Raw genomic sequence first — 16,609 nt, forward strand, 5'->3', positions numbered from 1 at the left:
TAACAACAAGTTCACGCAATAAGGTATCTGATTCAGATGGAAGAAGTGGACGAAAACGATCGTTTCGTAGTGAATTTAGGCATTGAACAATTTTGTTTATCTGTTGTGCCGGGAATAGGGTCGAAAACCCTATGTGGGTCACAAAAAGACTATTACCAACATTTACTTTGCACCACTACGGACTAATGAATCATTTTTAGATTTGTCAGAACAGACAGGCTGCCTTCACTTGCATCTATTGGCATTCGGTGTATCGCAAATGTTCCTATCGATTATATGCATAACGTTCTTCTTGGGGTGTTTCGTTCATTACTGAAAATGTGGTTAAAAACAGCGACGATCCATTTAGCCAAATCGAAATGCACAAAATAAGCGATTGACAATAGAATACTAGTAGTTGAAAAGCAAATTGAAAGGGATTTTGCTCGAAAGCCTAGACCACTTACAGGTATTAAAGGGTTTAAAGCTACTTAATTGCGTTTGATTTTACTTTATCTGGGTCCTCTTATTTTCGCTGACGTCACAGATGAATAGTTTCATATACATTTCCTTAAATTGCACTGTGCAATACGAATTTTATGCCATCCTATACTTTATCGCATCATGAACAGGGGCATACAATTTCGTTTCAATGATACACTTTCATGCAACATTTGAATGAGTCACTTCAAGTGTGTCATACATTTTTTTAATGACTCGGTCGTTAAAAAAACTTTTCCACTCATCGTAGCACTCGGTAGTCTCCCACCCGGTCGCATTGCTTGTGCTTCACCCGTCAGAGCATTAGTGTCTCACTGGTGCGCGCTAGTCTCTCAATGGTTACGGGCGCCGGTTAATTGGATTTAAGTGGCCGAATTTGTTATCCTCTTTCATAAAACATAATTATCATTCTATTGGCGTGCACCACTATTTAAAAATGTGGTTTAAATAGTGTTTTTAGCATGTTGAAGTATTTCAATGACTCATAAATGAAACGAAAATCCAAGTGTATCATCCCATGCTTCATACACACTTGTTTCTGTAGCAGCAACGAACGAGTGTGTTGCTGGGTGAGAGATGAAGCATCACAGCAGTCCGTTCGCATGGGAAACGATTTGCTACAGTCGTCGTACGTCATGTTTTCCTTTCGAAATTGCACGACCCTGATTCATGAATCAAACAGCAAAAAAACATGATTGAAGCTTTTGCAAGAGACTTTATGAATTTGTATGGTGAAAAACCCAAATTAATCCACCTAGATGTGATAGTGCCTTTCTCGTCATATATGTTCTCACGATCTTTCCGTCGACGTAAGTCAAAGTGTTCCAGAATCCTAATATTTTTTAAGAAAAGCAAGCATTTTATTAAAGCCATCATTGAATTGACTTATTGATGGCACATAATCCGACGTAGCATAAGCACGTATAAGCAGAACTGAATAATATCAGATTTCTCAGTTGACTGCTTGAGTACCTTCACTAAAACTGGGAGCTGATCAATATCAAGACGATACTAACAAGCTAAGATATAACTTTTTACACAATCACAGATCACTTTGCGGTCTTCGATAAAGTTTTTTCTGCACATTCTAGGTTATATTTTATTGACTGTTGAAAACCAGAACGTAGTGAGTATAGTGAGACGTCTGTTTATATGTGGGTTTAATATGTCAAGATTTTGTTCTCTTACACATATTTATCGCTTGCATTGATTTTATTTACTTTCGTAGTTCCAGCGAAGCATCAAACGCTGGTTGTGCAACCCTACCGGTAGTCTCTAATGTGGTACGAGCCTATTTTCTAGATAACCGTTCCTCAGGTTATTAAAAAAGCCGTGATGTGGTGTGTCGCATGGTACAGTTGGTTACTTTCTGGAACAGGTTCCGGAGCACCATCGGGTCTCCAGAATATAGTCTGATGCAATATCATTGCTAACGTACATTAGGTTACCTAAAAAAACACGATTTGATTTATCTAATGCATGGGTACAGATCACTTCTACCTTTGACCACTTCCAGTGGGACACCCAGAACTAGTTTCGGGACACTACCGGTTGTCTAAAATATGGTTTGAGGCTATGTTCTTACGAATCGATCATCGTGTTATCAAAAAAGGGTCTCCAGTTGGCCTAGTGGTTAAGGCTATGAATCGCCAATCCGGAAACGGTGGGTTTGATTCCCGTTCAGGTTGGGAACATTTTCTCGACTTCCTGGGCATAGTTTATCATTGCACTTGTCTCACAATATACAAATTCATGCAATGGCAGGTAAAGAAAACCCTTCAATTAATAACTGTGGAAGTGCTCTAAAGAACACTAAGTAGAAGAGAGGCAGGCCAAGTTCCAATGCGAATGTCGACCCATAAAGAAGAAGAAGTTATCAAAAAAGCTGCAATTGATATACTGTCAAACCCCGCGTATTCATCACTCTTCACGGTGTGTTGTGTAGAACAACTTTATAATAAAAAAATAAGTAAGTCTGAAATTTTGCCCAATGATACTTTGGGCCATTCCCTTCAATTTGCTGGGTCGGTGGAAAACATCCATCGGGGGGTCTAGAACAAAAATTTTTTTTGAAGGATTTTTATGCAAAAACTGTTAAATGCGCATATTGTAAAGTATTGCATCTCCTACAAATAGTCACAACTTTTTTGTCTTTGAAGATAGAACCATAAAATTTCCAGGCGTTTCGAAGTAGTATGCGTAGATGACTGTGTGAAAATTTCATTGAAATATGTTGAATGGTTTTCAAATAATAGCAAAACTATCAAACGCATTCCAAAATACTAAGCTTAGTAGCAAAAGTTCAACAAAATATCTATATTACTTTATATAATAATTTATGAAAAATATTTAATTCTAAGCACCTTGAGTCATTATGATGGCGGTACTGTGGAAACTTGTTTTCTAAATGATGAACAGATACACAGTCAAATACATGAAAGGAAAATACAAACACTGTCATTATGTAGCTTTTCACCAAAGTATTAGTTATTTATTTCAGGAACGTGGTTTTGCGTATACTTGTTTATTTTTTCCATTTTTTTTTTTATGATTATGGTTTATCTAAGTATCAAATTGCAAGCAAAAGGCTTTAGGGGAGCGTGGCGCAATAATATGGATTACAAAAAAACTGTTTGTTATTTTTTTTCGAAAGATATAGATTTATGTTGAAAATATTCTACTAGTCACAACGCCCTAACAATGATCAATCACTCTTCCTCATGCTTGGAGGTTTCAAATTACACAGAAAATATTTTTTGAGACATCATATACAAATCGATAAGACTATTTAAATCATTGTTATCAATTTTTTTCCTAGGCTTTATGCTGAACAGCCTAATTTTCATGCTTAATGTAGAAACATTATCAATAAATACTCCGTTTTTTTCAACTATTCTTTCAGTACTTATTATCAGTTATTTGTTAATAAATGGTGGCATGAACAATAAGCATCATATTGCTATTAAATTCAAAGACAAACTTAACCCTTAACCGCCCGGGACGATTCTTTCTGACTTCAAATGGCTCGTTCTCCGAAACTAGGGCACCAAATTGCATTCGGTTTGAAGTATCATCAAGGGGAAGAGTGTAGCTTTACAATGGTTTGGCGGGGATCCCCCTATGACCCTCCCCCCTTTTCTGCGGGGCGGATCTAGGTGTGGCATGATCCGTAATATTACCATATGATCATAATTTCGGCTGAAAAACAGCATGATATTGTCGTTGTTAGTGACAGATTATTCTAAACATGTAATTTCGGACCTCATTAGGTCAACCGGTCATCCGGTGACCTCGGAACAGGTTCTGGGGACCTTGGAATCTCCGGTAGAAATGGCCATTTTTCGATTCTAAAAGAATCCCATCATGCATTCGCATGAAGGCATCAGGCATTCGCAGAATGCCGCACGTAACCCAGTAAAACAAAGAAAAACTTTATTGATCGATTCTGGTCACTCGGTGACCTCGGAACAGGTTCTGAGGACCTTGGAATCTTCGGCAGAAATGGCCATTTTTCGATTCTATAAGAATCCCATCATGCGACACCTCAAATTTCGCAGAATGCCGCGCGTAATCCAGTAAAACAAAGAAAAACTCTATTTATTGATTCTGGTCACCCGGTGTCCTCGGAACAGGTTCTGGGGACCTTGGAATCTCCGGTAGAAATGGCCATTTTTCGATTCTAAAAGAATCCCATCATGCGACACCTCAAATTTCGCAGAATGCCGCGCGTAATCCAGTAAAACAAAGAAAAACTTTATTGATCGATTCTGGTCACCCGGTGACCTCGGAACAGGTTCTGGGGACCTTGGAATCTCCGGTAGAAATGGTCATTTTTCGATTCTAAAAGAATCCCATCATGCGAAACCTCAAATTTCGCAGAATGCCGCGCGTTATTCAGTAAAACAAAGAAAAACTTTATTGATCGATTCTGGTCACCCGGTGACCTCGGAACAGGTTCTGGGGACCTTGGAATCTCCGGTAGAAATGGCCATTTTTCGATTCTAAAAGAATCCCATCATGCGACACCTCAAATTTCGCAGAATGCCGCGCGTAATCCAGTAAAACAAAAAAAAAACTCTATTGATCGATTCTGGTCACCCGGTGACCTCGGAACAGGTTCTGAGGACCTTGGAATCTCCGGCAGAAATGGCCATTTTTCGATTCTAAAAGAATCCCATCATGCGACACCTCAAATTTCCCAGAATGCCGCGCGTAATCCAGTAAAACAAAGAAAAACTTTATTGAACGATTCTGGTCACCCGGTGACCTCGGAACAGGTTCTGGGGACCTTGGAATCTCCGGTAGAAATGGCCATTTTTCGATTCTAAAAGAATCCCATCATGCGACACCTCAAATTTCGCAGAATGCCGCACGTAACCCTGTAAAACAAAGAAAAACTTTATTGATCGATTCTGGTCACTCGGTGACCTCGGAACAGGTTCTGAGGACCTTGGAATCTTCGGCAGAAATGGCCATTTTTCGATTCTATAAGAATCCCATCATGCGACACCTCAAATTTCGCAGAATGCCGCGCGTAATCCAGTAAAACAAAGAAAAACTCTATTTATTGATTCTGGTCACCCGGTGTCCTCGGAACAGGTTCTGGGGACCTTGGAATCTCCGGTAGAAATGGCCATTTTTCGATTCTAAAAGAATCCCATCATGCGACACCTCAAATTTCGCAGAATGCCGCGCGTAATCCAGTAAAACAAAGAAAAACTCTATTTATTGATTCTGGTCACCCGGTGTCCTCGGAACAGGTTCTGGGGACCTTGGAATCTCCGGTAGAAATGGCCATTTTTCGATTCTAAAAGAATCCCATCATGCGACACCTCAAATTTCGCAGAATGCCGCGCGTAATCCAGTAAAACAAAGAAAAACTTTATTGATCGATTCTGGTCACCCGGTGACCTCGGAACAGGTTCTGGGGACCTTGGAATCTCCGGTAGAAATAACCATTTTTCGATTCTAAAAGAATCCCATCATGCGACACCTCAAATTTCGCAGAATGCCGCGCGTAATCCAGTAAAACAAAAAAAAACTCTTTTGATCGATTCTGGTCACCCGGTGACCTCGGAACAGGTTCTGGGGACCTTGGAATCTCCGGTAGAAATGGCCATTTTTCGATTCTAAAAAAATCCCATCATGCGACACCTCAAATTTCACAGAATGCCGCGCGTAATTCAGTAAAACAAAGAAAAATAATTTTGATCGATTCTGGTCACCCGGTGACCTCGGCACAGGTTCTGGGGACCTTGGAATCTTCGATAGAAATGATTATTTTTCGAGTCTAAAAGAATCCCATCTGGATGAATTTCTGGAGGAATTGATGAGGAATTTTTGAATATGTTCATGGATGAATCCATGGAGGAATTCCTGAAGAAGTTCCTGAAAAATAAATCCTGGAGAAATGCCTAGAGCAATTTTTCGAGAAATTCCAAGAGAATTTCCTAGAAGACTTCCGGTATTTTTTTAGGATTTTTTGGAGTAATCCATTGACGAAATCTTGGAGGAATTTTGGCGAAAAATCCTATAGGATTTTTTATGGAGAATTATCTGGAAGAATTACTGGAGAAATTTCTAGAGGCATTCTTTGAGGAATTTCTGGAGAAATATTTGAGGTTTCCTTGAGGAACTCCTTGAGGAATTTCTGAAGGAATTCCTAGAAGAATATATGTACGATTTTTTTTTGAGGAATCCTGAAGATATCCTTGAATGAGTTTCGGGAGAAAAGTCTTTTGGGTTTTCTGGAGGAATCCGTGGAGGAATTCCTGGAGGAATCCCTAGAGGAAATCTGGGAGGAATTCTTGCAGAAATTTCTAGTGGATTTTCTGGAGAAATACCTGAAAAAATCCCTGAAGGAATTACGGGAGGAACTCCTTGAGGAATTTATTGAGGAATTTCTGGAATAATATTTGAGGCTTCTTGAAGGAGTTTTTAAAGAAAACTCCAAAAAAGAAATTCCTGGAGAAATTTGTGGTGGAATTTCTGAAGAAATTCATGCATGAATCCCTGGAGGAATTCCTTTAGAAATTCCTGGAAAAAATCCTGGAGAAACTCCTGGAGGAATTTATGGAGGAATTCCTGTCAGAGTTCCGGGAGAAGCTCCTTCAGGATTTTCTGTAGGAATCCGTGGAGGGTTGAAAATCTTGGAGGAACTTTGGCTGGCAGAAATTTCTTGAAAATTTTCTGGATGAATCCCTGGAGGAATTCCTTGAGGTAATTCTGGAGGAATTTATCAAGGAATTTCTCCTGTAATCCTTCCTGAGGATTTATCTGGAGGAATTCCTGGAAGTATTTCTAGAGGAATTCCTGAAGGATTTTCAGGAGGAATTTTTGGAGGAATTTCTTGAACAATTTCTTTGTTTTACTGGATTACGCGCGGCATTCTGCGAAATTTGAGGTGTCGCATGATGGGATTCTTTTAGAATCGCAAAATGGCCATTTCTACCGGAGATTCCAAGGTCCCCAGAACCTGTTCCGAGGTCACCGGGTGACCAGAATCGATCAATAAAGTTTTTCTTTGTTTTACTGGATTACGCGCGGCATTCTGTGAAATTTGAGGTGTCGCAAGATGGGATTCTTTTAGAATCGAAAAATGGCCATTTCTACCGGAGATTCCAAGGTCCTCAGAACCTGTTCCGAGGTCAGCGGGTGACCAGAATCGATCAATAAAGTTTTTTTTTGTTTTACTGGATTACGCGCGGCATTCTGTGAAATTTGAGGTGTCGCATGATGGGATTCTTTTAGAATCGAAAAATGGCCATTTCTACCGGAGATTCCAAGGTCCCCAGAACCTGTTCCGAGGTCACCGGGTGACCAGAATCGATCAATAAAGTGTTTCTTTGTTTTACTGGATTACGCGCGGCATTCTGTGAAATTTGAGGTGTCGCATGATGGGATTCTTTTAGAATCGAAAAATGGCCATTTCTACCGGAGATTCCAAGGTCCCCAGAACCTGTTCCGAGGTCACCGGATGACCGGTTGACCTAATGAGGTCCGAAATTACATGTTTAGAATAATCTGTCACTAACAACGACAATATCATGCTGTTTTTCAGCCGAAATTATGATCATATGGTAATATTACGGATCATGCCACACCTAGATCCGCCCCGCAGAAAAGGGGGGAGGGTCATAGGGGGATCCCCGCCAAACCATTGTAAAGCTACACTCTTCCCCTTGATGATACTTCAAACCGAATGCAATTTGGTGCCCTAGTTTCGGAGAACGAGCCATTTGAAGTCAGAAAGAATCGTCCCGGGCGGTTAAGGGTTAAGTTTAGGTCCAACAGCAATGTCAAATATCGTGGAATAATCCGAAAACTATGTTTAGTACCGTAAAGTTGCCCTTGATCGAATATTTCCCAACTGAATTCTGTTTTGAATTCAGTTCTCGTTACTGTGTCCTTCAAGACAATGGTTTAATGTAGACTCATACCCACAACTTCAATGTTATTATGAGGTCTTTAACAGAGTTAACTTGTTTTTATTTTTTGACTAAGGTGCAATACTATTTAATTTTGAGCTTGTAAACATTAGTTACAAAATAATTTAGTTTCTGTACTTTTTCCTCGAAACAGAGATGTTTTCCAATCCTCGAGTGCTTTTCTTGACTTACCAAATAACATTCAAATATATTTTTAGGGAAAGCCGACATGCTCAGCAATCATGATAATTGTGTTTATTATAGGATTCGTATTAGAGGCATACTTGTACTTGTGAACATGTATACGAAAAACCACGTTCTTGAAATAAACAATTAATACTTTGATGAAAAGCTACATAACAGCAGTGTGTGTTTTCCTTTCATGTATTTGGCTATGTATCTGTTCATCATTTGAAAAACAAGTTTTCACAGTACCGCCATCATAATGACTCAATGTGCTTAGAATTATAGCTATTTATGTAACGAGTTGCAAAAAATTGATTTTTTCAGCACGAGTCGTACATTTATCCAACGAGGCCTGCCGAGTTGGATAAATACGAAGAGTGCTGAAAAAATCGAGTTTTGCTACGAGTTCCATACAAAATTTTATGCAATGATTTTTTCATAATGCAACCCATTTGAGTTGCATAATGTTCATAATGCAACTCAAATGAGTTGCATTATGAACATTATACAACTATTTTTCATTATGCAACTCATTTCAGTTGCATAATGAACCAGTTCTGAAAAATTGGTCATTATGATACCAAAATGAGTTAGATAAAATGTAAATTATGATACTAAATTGCATAAAATATTTTTCATGTATTATTATATAAAGTAATATAGATATTTTGTTGAACTTTTGCTACTAAGCTTAGTATTTTGGAATGTGTTTGATAGTTTTGCTATTATTTGAAAACCATTCAACATATTCCAGTGAAATTTTCACACAGTCATCTACGCATACTACTTCGAAAATCCTGAAAAATTTACGAATCTATCTGCAAAGACAAAAAAGTTGTGACTATTTGTAGGAGATGCAATGATTTACAATATGCGCTTTTAACAGTTTTTGCATGAAAAACCTTCAAAAAAAATTTTTGTTCTAGACCCCCCGATGGATGATTTCCTCCGACCCAGCAAATTGAAGGGAATGGTCCAAAGTATCATTGGGCAAAATTCCAGACTTACTTATTTTTTTGTTACAAAGTTGCTCTATAAACACACCGTGTCTTTAATACGACACTTTTTAATTTGTACCCCGCTCATTCGAAATTAGTTGCATTAAAAAATGATCAAATGTCACAGTGTAATACACTGTCAATACGATATTGTGATGTTACTCATACCGGCTCCTCGTGCAGCTGCTATTTCCGAAAGTTCTAATTTGGTGCTTTCCGACACCTGATCCGTTTGGTAATCAACCGCAGTGAACCTCGGAAGCCAACAATCGTGAAATGAACAAGCTATCAATTTATACCACCACAATATCTGTGAGATTTGTGTTCAAAAACAAATCATACAATCTTAACAAAACTAAAATAGAGTTAGTTTATCGAATTAAAAGTTTACCCAGGTAATTTGACGGCAACCATTGTCGAATTACCGTGGTTTTATGGTACGACGCGCATGGGTTTGGTCCAATTTCACATTTACCACTTTCGGTTCACCACTAACCGATTGTCCCTGATGTGGTAGCAAATTGATGTAATGCATGTATGGGTTTCGTTCATATGTGCATTTCGCCAGTTCCGGCGAGGCACTCGAATCTGGTTCCGGAACACTACTGGCCTGAGACTATTTTCTTGCTGACCGTTCTTCGCGTTATCGAAGAAGCCGTTATTTAATGTGCTGCGTGTATGCGTTTGGCTCTTTTCTACATTTGACCACTTCCGTCGGGGCACCTGAAACCGGTTTCAGCACACTATTGGTTTTCCAAAGTATGATTTGATATGATTTTTTTTCTTGTTAACCGTTCATCAGCTTACCTAAAAAGTAATTAAATGTGTCGAATTTATGGGTTTGGTTCTCCTTTACATTTGACCACTTCCGATGGGGCAACCGTAATCGGTTGCGGAACACTACCGGTTGTCCCCAATATGGCCGGAATTTTTTTTTTGCCAAATCAAGATGCCAAAAAATCCGCGAAGTGATGTGTCGCATGCATGGTTTTAGTTCAATTTTATTTGGCCACTTCCGACGGGACACCCGGAAGCGGTTCCGGGACCCAACCGGTTCAGATATGGTCTGAGAATATTATCCTGCTTACTGTTCATCAGGATATCAAAAAAGCCACTCTTTGATATGTCGCATGCATGGGTTTGTTTAACTTTTATACTTGGCGACTTCCGGCGGGACATTTGCAACCGGTTCCGGAACACTACCGGTTCCGATATGGTCTGAGAATGTTTTCCTGCTTACTGTTCATCACGTTATCGAAAAAGCCGCGGTTTGATATGTCGCATGCTTGGGTTTAGTTAACTTTTATGTTTGGTCACTTCCGGCGGGACACCCGGAACCGGTTCCGGGACACTACCGGTTCAGATATGGTCTGAGACTATTTTACTGCTTACAATTCATCAAGTTATCGAAAATGCCGTAGTTTGATGTGCCGCATGGATGGGTTTATAGCGTTTTCATATCTGGCGCCTTCCTGGGGTACCGGTCCGGAACACCTAAATGGCCATAACTCCGGAACAGCTGGACCGATCTGAACCATTTTCAATAGGAAACAATGGGACCAGATTCCGCGTCGAATGAACCGTCGGTCATTAAAATCGGTTGAGGTTTACTGCCAAAAAGTGATGTGAGTTTTTTTGTACACATACACACATACACACACACACACACATACACACACACAGACATCATCTCAATTCGTCGAGCTGAGTCGATTGGTATATAAGACTTGACCCCTCCGGAGGCTCTATCAAATTTTCGTTTTTGGAGTGAACATATAGCCTTTCGGTACACCTTGGTGTACGAGAAAGGCAAAAACAATGACCATGTGTTAGCACATATTTCAGACGACTGTTTGTTACATGGACCCCTAGACAATTTTTCGGCATTTCCCTTCGAAAATTACATGCAGACTATGTTGCATTACGTGAAAAAGGCGCCATTCCCACTTCAGCAATTCAGAAACAGACTTTCAGAACATTCAAAATTTACTATGGATAGCAGGACACCGATGGATAAGAGAAAAGAAGAACTCATATTCAAAAATAATCAACGCAAAAGGAGTAACAATTGCAGTTGACAGAAATGAAAAATTCGTCTGTGAAGGCGAATTTATATACATAGTAAAAAAATATGATAGTTGATGACCAGTACACACTAATTTGTAGAAAAATGGTCAACTTAATGGCATAATATTTGAATTCAGTCAACTCTAAAACATTGGGTATGTTTTGCAGCGGTTCATTTTCATATGAAGATGAGCAAAAACAAATAATGGCGATCTATGTATATTTTAAAATTTCTCCACATTGATATGGGTACAATATATGGGTTTGTTATAGTTTTACATGCAAATGCTTAATTAAGTAAATCTTATCTATGTTCTCCCTTGGTATAAGTTGAAATATATGAAAAGTAAAGTGAAAAAGATCAAATTATTTTGGTTGTATGCGTATACGGCCCCTACTCTGTTCAGCAAACATTTAGACAAAACCAAAGTCGTCCATACATCGTTTCTTGATTGCACGCTCCTGAGCTGAAAAAATAGCAAATGAGTGTAACTCTTTGCAAGTGAGCGTTCCTATCCCTGGGGTGGGGTAAAATGACATGATGACAACTATGTTGTTGGAAAAGTCTCCGGGATACTGGGATTCATCTTTAGACGGACATCTACTGCCTGAAATCTCTGTACAGTACACCTTCTCGCTCTGTATTAGAGTACTGCTCAGTTGTTTGACCTCCTCTTCCTCAGTACAACAACGCTGTCCAACGAATTGAGTCTGTGCAACGGCGGTTTTTGAGGTATGTACTACGGAGATTGCCATGGTCGGACCCGTACCGATTACCAATCTATGAAAGTCGATCAACTTGCAGCCACTTACGGTTCAAAGAGATACTGCTAGGGCGCTTCTGATTTCGGATACCCTGCAGGGGCATGAATGTTGAATGTTGAACCAAGGCCACTTGGGAACATCATGTTACGGTTAAATAAATAAATAGAGCTTAAATCGCGTGCCCCGCCTGCGAGCCCAACTGTTGATGACAACTCTGGTGCGGCGATCGAAGCTGGAATGACCAGAGAATAATGATTCGAAAGCGATGGTCGTTTCCGCTTGAAATATTTGGATAATGAGAAGGTTAAAGATTTCGAATGGCTATGTGCAATAACCAGGATTGCATGCCGGAAACTAACGGCTCGCATTTCCAAAGGAGGAACGTTAGTTCTTTGTAACCTTGATAATGTTTGTGAGAAGACTAATTTTTGAAGTTTTAATATGCGACTTTGTTTTAGTTTGTACTATTATTATGAAAACATATAGGGGAACAGTACCCATCTTAAACAAAGTGTGTCGCTAAAACCCCTCAAATGCGCAGGTATGCAAGAAGACATACACTTAATCGTCACATTCAATATGCATCTCAATATCGTTGGATTAATAATTGTAAGAAATTTGAAAGCCGTATTGCAATGAGAAATGTTCAATAAATCCAATCTCTTAACATTCATCTGGAACGCTTAAAATAGGCGGTGTCTTAATTATAATACAGGTTTTCTTCTGTTAATATATTTTGGTCATTTGTAGGGGCAATGGAAATTCGCGATTTCGCGGAAGCCGCGAAATCCGCGAAATTGGCAAGTGGTCGCGAAATTCAAGAAATCCCGCGAAATGACGCGAAATCTGACAAAATTTAGAAAATAACCTCAAAATTCCACCAATTTTAAATTTTTAAACATTAATAAGCTGATAACTTTAAGCAGTATAAAATAATTTGCGATTCCGGATACGGCAAAATACAAGTTTAATGCATTTTACATCTACTTCTTTTCTGATTTTTCATCAAATGTGTTACTTTTGTGTAAATTTATGATCACGCCTCGCAAAATCTAAGTGAATTATTCATTACACATGCAAAATTGGTGTTTTCTTCAACGATACGACCGAAAGTATTGTGCCGCGAAATCACCGCGAAATTCGCAATGTTGGCCCGCGAAATTTAAGAAATTTTGCCGCGAATATCCATTGTCCCTAGTCATTTGGTAAAACTATACAAGGGGATGCCGTGCGATTGCATACTTGTAGGCGTCTTCTGTGGGTCTGACGATATTTCCTCGATTTTAGCATAAACTGTAGTTAGTTAGGTACCGCCAGTCGGGGTGACATTGGGCCTAGGGGGTAACTTTGGGCCAAAAATCAAGAAAGATGTTTCGCTCAAAATACTAAAATTTATCAAAGTGATCATCAAAAAGTGGATGATAAACGGTAAATATAACTTGCGTTGACCATCCGATGTAGAAAAGTCACATTTAGTGAATTTTCTATTAAGAAAACTTGATGTTAATTTCATGGTTAGGCGAACTGTACAAAATCGTTGTTTTAAAATGCCCAGCAGAAAACAGCTGAAAACCGAACATGTAATGAATTACTGTTTTCTCGGTGTATTGGGTAGTTGTTTTAAAAAGTTTAATAAATTTTCTTGGTTTTGTATGCTATTTTGCATGAAAAACTTATTTACTCAAGCTGTAGTACAAATATTTCGTTTTGGGGGTGACTTTAGGCCATATAAAAGCAATGCAATCAGTACGAGAACCTTACAAATGTGAATTAAATCGGCTGAGAGTATTCACATTTTTTTATGCATAATACGGTTTAAAATAATGGAAATAAATGTTAGATTCATGCAAAATTAAAATTCACGCATATCAGTTGCTAGGCAGATAATAAAGAAACATTACTTTCGTCTTTTGAGAATGTTAGTTGGAGTTATATTTATGGGATAGCGGATATATTGTGTAGGAACGTTGATCGTTTACAATGAATGTGGTAAAATTGGCACGTTTGTTTGTCTGTGATGTTATTTTGAAGTGACTATACACTGATAAGTTGTGGGCAAGTATCTATATATTTGATAGTTTCGATTTTCAAGCGATATTATCTCACATTGAACTGTTTTGTTTGAATTTTAGTGTTTGGCCCAATGTCACCCCCTAGAAGGGGTGGAATTGGGCCAATTTCATTTAAGCTATATCATTGTCAAAATTAAAGTTGAAGCATTTTCACTTCAAACAATCCTAAACAGTATAAAAATGAACGTGTCTACCGAATACAACAACCATTTAGAGCTAAAACATTGTTGTAACGACCTAAAAAGAGATGTACTATGTAATTTTGGCCCAATGACACCCCCACTGACGGTACCAAAATAGGTGTGAAACGAGGAAATTTGATTATTTGAAAGAAAATATTGATTAATTTATACTACTTCCATGATTTAACAGTATTCATGGCTAAACATTGAGATAATAGCCCTGTCTAAAATATTCTTATGGTTTTTGTCATCAGGAACGACACAACGCACTGGAAGCATTGACGGTACTTTGTCTGGAGAACGATTTGACCACGATTTTGGCGTCTGACGCGGAGAAAGCCGCCAGGATCATCGAGTTGTACAAGGAGTTCGAAAACACACTGCTGGGTGCGACCATGGGATGAACCGGAGGTAGTAAAATCCAGAGAATCATTAGTGTGCTAACCAGTATCAAACCGATCAATAGAAGGGATGCGCTCACATTGATCGAGCGGTTCCGTACTTTGGGCAAAATCATGAACAGTAGCGAAAAAGAAGTGATGAATTGCCCAGGAATTGGTCCTTATACCGAAATAAAATTTGCTATACTGAACAAAATTATATGTTTTATTATTATTTGTTTCCGAATAATGGATAAAGAGAGGTAAATTTGAATGATGAAATAAAATATAGATTGGGTTTGAATAAGGGTGAAAGTAACATGATCCATTTCTCTTCAAGAGTGCATCGCAACCTAGGTGGGGCTCCCATGCCCCACCAGCCAGAAAACTGGAATTAGCAAGCTTAGCATTATGTGTGGCAACACTATAAGCGGCATGATGTAACTTTGGCGAGCCCTCTTAGTGTTATTAGTTAACTAATGCAGTTGCATTTAGTATGTGATGAGGTACAAAAGTATCATTACAGCGTGCTCACCCACTATAGTTGCACTCAAAGATACTTGATAGAATACAGCTCATAGAATACAGCATACAATTGCCGCGAATTTGATAGCTAACCAATATAATAAACATTTAACTTAAATGCATGTACTCGGCATCGTTTTCACATCGCGCATAACGGTGCGCGCAGGAAAGTAAGCGAAAGTATAATTCAACCCACATCACACACCGCATGTGATGCGCTACTTTGTACCTGCTGATGAAAGCCTACACTAGCCTTCAGCGCAGAGCTAGAAATGAGCGGAGCTCACGCCAACTGCTAGCTAATAGAACCTTACAAATGCGCATTTTATTTTCCGCATCGAGCCCCACATTTTGAAACTAGTGGGATTCGAAAAGTTAAATGGAAATTACAAATGCACAAAACACAAACCACATAACATTAATTTGTGCCCAGTCATCCATATGGATAACGAACTCCGAACGGATGACGAGGTTTCATTATTGTTCTTGGTCCATCAGTTATCCTAGAAATGTATTTTGTTTGGCAGTTCGCCTTTTAGTTCGCAGCATCTGTTGCTGCATTCATAGCTTGTTTTGGTCTAGGAATTTCTAATCTTAAGGGGCATCTTGATTCGGGCAACAACACAAGACCGTCTACAATTTGATGTCCGTGTTCGGGGACGGCTTGTGTGTTTTGTACTGTATCACTCCTAAAATGTTAGGAGTACTACAAATGCACATTAAAATTCAGGGACAGATGTACAAACCTTGGTATAACATACAAAATAAACTGACTAAATGTTTACAACAATTCACAAACGTAACACACTCCATGCAACAATCGAAGAATTTTCCATGAATTGCATTCTCCAATTCATGGAAAATTCCTAAAACTAAATTACATACGTCACAACTACTTTACAAACGTAACAAAATGTTTTAGCTCTGCGGCGTCTATCACAGCCGATGTGGGCTTTTAGCCTGAGAACATAGTAGGTCAGATGAGATGCGAAGAGATAAGAGACCGGATTAGCGTCGAAGCACACGATGTGGAAACTATATGCAGAACGCCTGAACCGTACATAGTAGATGAGATGCGATCAAGCTGCATCGGCGCATGTGAACGCAAGAGAACATTTGTCGGGTATGGATTTTATGATTACGGTCGTTGTGTATGCAAAGCAATGCGGGTTAAAACTGTTGCGACTGACAGTAATATAAAAATGGGTTAATAAGATATTTTTAAACATAAGTTTATCCTTTTTCACATGATTTGCATTTTGACGGACTAGGAGTAATAAACATTTACCATACTGTCTGTCAATCGCCATGCAAAGTTGTTAATATAAAAGAGTATTCTATCAAAACATTGTTGTTTTTATTTTAACAACAAAACTTTCTTGTACCGACTTTTTGAACCCTCTAAGCAAAATTCACTCTTCGAATGAGTGTTATCAGTTTTATACCTTTTAGCAAACTTTTGTTATTATACCTTCAGTGAGGGTGCCATTCGGCCAAAATTTCGTAGTCCGTTACAACAATAGCTCT

General features: G+C 38.8%; 1 pseudogene; it reads left to right on the forward strand.

Moving 5' to 3' along the window:
- Window positions 1-276: 276 nt before the first annotated feature.
- Window positions 277-11,169, forward strand: LOC115256048 (uncharacterized; annotated as a pseudogene).
- Window positions 11,170-16,609: the final 5,440 nt, after the last annotated feature.

Source organism: Aedes albopictus, chromosome 2, assembly GCF_035046485.1.
Source record: "Aedes albopictus strain Foshan chromosome 2, AalbF5, whole genome shotgun sequence".
In the NCBI taxonomy this organism is placed as follows: Eukaryota; Metazoa; Arthropoda; class Insecta; order Diptera; family Culicidae; genus Aedes; species Aedes albopictus.